Genomic DNA, 6,416 nt, shown 5'->3' with positions numbered 1-6,416 from the left:
TAAGAAAAATAAATAAACAATACGAATAGTTTTTGATAATTACCATAGATGCATGAATCAATATTAACAAATATCAATGAATTTTCATAACCATTAGGTGTTTTTGTTTCTTTTTTGTTATTCTGATTACATGAAGCCTTGGGCAAAATTAGGAAACAATTTAGTGGTGACCACAAAATAATTGATCATTTTTGTGACAAAACAGTGCAACAGCAACAAATTGATTTTACCGATTCATTGTTCAGACTGGATTTTTAACAAATAAATCAATTAATCAAGAGTAGAAAGTGATCACTGGAAAGCATTTTTTTTCCCAGGTACGTTTCAGAAAGTATAGAAGACAAAAATTAAAAATTCTGCTTCAATTGACTTTTTTTTTAAATTTAAAAAACAAAATCAACAAATTGTTTCTTATCTTTTTCATTCAATAATAATAAATAAAATACATTGTTTGCATTGCTCAATCAACTGATGCCACAACATCGAAACACAAGATGGCTGAGCAGAAGCAGCGAGTCCAGTGACCTGCACAGCGCACACAAGAACGATACTTGAAACTACTATATCGACCACATCCTGCTATCGATCCTTTATTGATACTGACTTGGTATCGATTCTAACACTCTTTTGATCAAATATTGTCAAATATTTTCCCAAATGTATTTCCTAATTTGAAATGAAGACTAATCCACTGTCAGACTACACCGCGAAGGGTTATCGGCGGAGGAAGCAGCCTCCTTTAAACACATTTGGTGCTGATGGCTATTGAAAAGATAAACTCACCTTTTCATGCAATCGTTTTATCTTTCATTATGTGTGTCACTAAGGAGACTTTTTATATGGAAATGTGACGATATTAAACATCACACACACAGACACACACACACACACACACACATTTCCTGCTTTTTACGGCTGCGAAGAATTAGGTGCGTCCATTTGTATATGTTTGATGTTCCTTTCACATTATTCACCATTCTGGAGCACTGATAGGATACTCTTCATTACGCGCTTCATTAATTCCAATGATAATTGTTTCCAGCCCAGAGTGTGTGTGTGTGTGAGAGAGAGAGATACTAATATGCACTAGAAAAAAAAAGTGAGCTTGTGAATTAAGACAACAGATGCTGGGATAGTAAAAAACAAAAAAACAAAAACAATAATGAAATGGTCGTTTCCATGTTGCTCGGCAACGAGCACAACTGGATGGCGGCGATAAACACAGGGATGCATGCCCCCCCCGCCCCCCGCCCCTGTGAGGTGAGGGAGGGGGGCGACCACAAGGAGAGAGGACATAGTGGAGAAGGATGTGAGGGAGTAAAGGGGAGGGAAGGAGAGGGGGAGAGGGAGTCCCCATGTGAGATCGCTGATAAGATTTTTAAACATCTGAGGTTTTTTTTTAATGTGTCGGTGTGTAAAATGCTTGAAAGAGACGTATTTTCATTTCAAATTCAAAGTAGACAGCAGACAAGCTTTCTTCGGTTTATATTGTATTGCTCACTAGCATCACAAACAGGACTGGAAGGGAATACTTTTTTTGAAAGGAACATATTAAACTAAAATGCATAGAAAATGACATTGATTGTTCTTCCATTCTTTTCAACAAAGTCTGATTGGGGCTTTTTTTTGGGGGGGGGGGAGAAACGGGGAAGTGGAGGGGGACAAAAAGTAAAGCACATAGACAGGGCGTAGTACTCTTTTTGAAGATGTTTTAGGTCTCACAGGAAAAAAGTGGACAGAATTTACTTGTGACTTTGCCGTTGAGGTCAGTGGCCATTTTGTGGCAAATTAAGGTCAGTTTAACAAGTCAGTCATCGGGCCTCCACTTCAGGACTGGTCGAACAAAACCACCGAAAACGTATTAAACAGAATACAGTACGCTGTGTAATTCTTGAAATTCAGAACTAATTGGTATGCATAGGTATAGATCAATACAATATATTCATCGCTAACTCTTCTCAGCTGATTCTTCGATTTTATTTGATTTCAAGCAGGACTTTTTTTTTCCTATTCAAAAATAAAACCAGTATTTTTTCCACAAATTTTTCTCACCACATTGCAAGTTTAAAAAAAAAAAAAGTTTATTTTAAAGAATCTTATTCTGATAAGAGTGTCACATATATACAGTATATACACAAACATTTTTGTCACCATTTATTCCAGAATTTTGGGGGGTTAAAAAATCCAATTTAAACAATTTTTTTTTTTTTGGAGTTTCATTTACATGTGGGGTTTTGTTATTTGACGGCTGTCCCACTGCACTCTTGAAACAAAGAAAAAAATATTTGTAAAAAAAAAAAATCTTATTTTTGGAAAAAAACAAACTATTCTAAGAAATATATTGCCAATTTTATTCTTATAAAAAACGAGCTTTTTTTCCCTAGAAAATCTATTCTTATGAGTCTGACTTTTTCCTCAAAACCTACGTAAAGAAAAAAAATGGTGAGTTCCACCCTGGGAAATAAATGCCAGAAAAAAAGTGACCAGTGCAGTCATTTCCATGACAGGCTGGACTGACCTCTGCAGCTCATTTCTCGACCGGTGAACCTGGCGTGAGATTCACATGAGAGGTCTCGCTCGAGCCTTCACCTAAATGACAAAAGATGGAGACGAGTGCTTCCTGATGCACGCGTGAGTGAGTGCGTTGACTTCTTGTGAATGGGTGGCAGCGGCCTGATTGTGGAGAGGGGAGGAGGGTCAGGAAGGGTAGAAGGCGTAGTGCCAGCGGCTCGCACAGGGCTACTGATTGCTATTCATCCTCAGATTACAGTCATTTGGATGTACAACCCGAAAGGCGGCTGAGTCTGCAAGCATGGCTACTCCAGATCTGTTCTGGAAGGGGGCAGGGTGTACTGCTGGGGTAGGCGGTGATGTCGACGGTGAAGGGTGCACCTTGCAAGGCTAATAATAACCACAAATGCACGGATGAAGATGAATCAAAAGCAGCTACCCGAAGGGGGGAAAAAAATGATCGCTGACAAAAAGCAAATCTTAATTTGGATTCCTTCCATTGGAAAGAAAAATACCAAGAATATTTACATTTACTTACAGACAGTCCAGGGAGTCTATTATTTAGAATTTGGATAAAAAGTGTAAAGAACTTTTTTAATGCACGACGGCACACAATACATTGGCAATTTATATTTTCCAACCCTCGGTTTTCTGCCAGTCTTACTATTCCTCATTTTAAACTTTTGAATACATAAAAAAAAATTTCTGCACAATCAATTTGCTGTGCTATTTTGTATTTCCATACACATGAACAGAAAATAGTAACACTATTTTATGTGGATTGAATTTTCCGCTTTCGGCAAATGTTATGAAGCAAATTTAAATGGCCATTCGTTTTATCTTACATACAATCAGGATGTATGGTATTGTAACACACACAGTTTTAAGACAGTTCTTCTCAGTTAGGCCTGTCATCTTGGTTTTGTCACCTTTTTTTTTCCTGTGGGCAAAATCTGCCCTATCTTCATTATGATTCATCCATGTGGTTGCGTCAAAAGGCATTGTGGACACAGTGAGAGCTTCAATAATCAAAGTTGATGAGGCATTTAGGAGAAAATATGGGTTTTTTTCTGCGAGCAGCAGCCATGATTCATCAAGAAGAGCGCGTGCGCACACACACACACACGCGCGCGCGCGCTTCATCTCTGTATTGATTAGAACGACACACCACTTCACCTGCGACTGTGATGCAGATGCGCTTGATGAATGCTCTTCCCCGCTGATTCCATCTCTGTGTGTGCATGCCATTAAGCCATATTGAAAGAATACATCATGCGTCACATTACATTCACATTTATTGATGAGGAAAAAAAAGAATCTATAGAAACAAAAAGGAACCTTATGCTACTTTTTTGTATTCAAAACACTGGGACATATACATTCATAAGTTGTTAAATTGGCTCGTGCGCACACACACACACACACACACACACACACACACACAGTATATTGACATATACAAACTGTTCACAATTTTTTTGCGATGTAACCCAATTGTATGTTAGTAGTAGTGAAGTCATAATTACAGTAAATAAATGGGCATAAAAATGTGACGTTTAGCATATACACTAACTTTATTGGCCTGGGAAACCTCACTTTGGTCACATGGTACGGTGACACTGAAACTTGGCCTACGCTTTCAGTTTGGTCGGGTCACCTATTTAGACAGCTCGGAATGCTTGCTTGACAGCTACAAATTATGTCCTTCAATGACAATGGGTCCTCGGATTACAACAGATTCCTACGACAAGGTTGTAAACGGAATGGGAGCACAATTTTCTTTCGAAATGATGTCACTGACGTACGCTGACCTAGTTGTGAAGTCATAATGACAGTAAATGTATATTAAAAAAATCTTAAGGTCAGAAATATAAATCAAATGATAAAGTAGGGTGGTTTACAGATAGCAGCACAGCAGCTTTTTTTTTCTTTTCTTTTAAAACTGACTATAAATGAAGCTCCTCACCTTAGTTCCACACAGTTGCTGAACACAAAGATAGCACCAACTCAGTAATTTATAATTGGATATGGCTTTAGCCTGAGCACAAAATGAGGAAAAGGTCAGTTTTTACATGAATAATGGACAAAATATTCCACCCAAAAATCTGCAAATAGGCAGAGTGACCATGTGGTATTGCACCGTGCAGAGTAATTCACCGCACACCGTTCGTAACCTCATATACAGTTGTAAACTGAGGAAACCCTGCATAAACACCAGCGTGACATTCAGATGCAGCGTCAGAGGCCGTGACATAATCTGACCTGGTGCGGGTCCCTGTGGGACGCCGCCTCAGAGGCGACCTACTTCTCCTGATTGTCAGCAGAAGGCCGCTCCATCAGCTCGCTTTGTACGCGCTCGCTCAACTGTGTCCCAGTGATGAAGCTCATCACATACTTGCATGCATGCGCGCTCTCTCTCTCACACACACACACACGCACGCACGCACGCACGCACGCACGCACGCACGCACGCACGCACGCACGCACGCACGCACGCACGCACGCACGCACGCACGCACACACACACACACACACACACACACACACACACACACACACACACACACACACACACACACACACACACACCCACCCACCCACCCACCCACCCACCCACCCACACACACACACACACACACACACACACACACACACACACACACACACACACACACACACACACACACACACACACACACACACACACACACACACACACACACACACACACACACACACACAGCTGTCATGGAGTCCTGAATTTATAATAGCCATTTATTAGCTTCCCCCTTTATCGGGGAGATGCGACGCATGTGATGTATGTGCCCGGCAGCCATTACGGCCCAGATGACAGCGAGATGGCGAGCTGGGCGTTGATGGATGTCCCCTGTGTGTGCGCGCCAGCCACAAAATGGCGGCGCCACATCAACATGGAGGCGACGCACACCTGGCTGCGAAATGCAGTAAGCGCGTAGCAACTATACATGAGAAAGGGAAGTAAATGAACAATAGCTAGCGGCACAAATACGCACATGACAATGCCTTCACATTCATATAAATATGCATCACACAGGAACCCCCCCCCCACCCCTATCTCCCACTCCCATTAAAAAAAAAAATGAAGACCAGCTTCACCATGTGTCCTTGAGGAGGTGACACCGTTTGACTTCAAAATATCCTTCAACGCACAGGTTCAGAAGTCCATTGATTCTTTATAAGGCCCAGGAGAGCACAGGAGGTCTCTGATAAGAAGATAGCCATCAGTGCATCAGGGTCTTTTTTTTAAAGGGCACATACCGGAATAAAAGGGAGGGCCAGAAGGAAGAGAAATGCTCTGGACTGCCAGTCGAGTGGAGCAATGAAGCCTATCAATTTCACTGATGTCCATTTTCTACCACAGACTACCACATCAAGGAAGTAAGACAGGACCAAGAGAATCCCCCAAGAAGTCCAAGATGATAAGATGCACTTCTGGTCAGGTTCTGCAGGGTGTGAGCAGCCTTTGGTCCATATGAGCATTTGATCTGGCCTACAAATTTTGGAAGTGTACCAGATGTAGGACTCCATACTGTGAATGTCTTTCGGGGCTGGACCATCATCACGCACACACACATTTAAGATGACCCTGAGGAGTTGACTCAAGAGTTTGGTGCTTTATAGTGAGTCGACATTCTTCTGATTTAGCATCACTCAGCAGACTAGTATAGGTGGTTTAGATTTGGCAGCAATCAGAGATGATCTCTTAGGTTGACCATGGTAACCCTCAAATGGTTGCGCCAAACCAAAATGGCTGACTTTTTGTGTCTTTTCAGGCAGAACGTGATGTGTTCAGTTGTATTATTGTGATTTGAGGTGAAATGTTTTGTAAAGCGCGTTGTTACATCTGCAGCTGTTGTGAAAGCGTT

The sequence above is a fragment of the Hippocampus guttulatus genome, chromosome 8 (genome assembly GCF_054856545.1).
Source record: "Hippocampus guttulatus isolate MCC_2025c chromosome 8, RoL_Hgut_1.0, whole genome shotgun sequence".
NCBI classification, from domain to species: Eukaryota; Metazoa; Chordata; class Actinopteri; order Syngnathiformes; family Syngnathidae; genus Hippocampus; species Hippocampus guttulatus.
The sequence above is the reverse complement of the archived record's forward strand: the minus strand, read 5'-3'. Positions refer to the sequence as shown.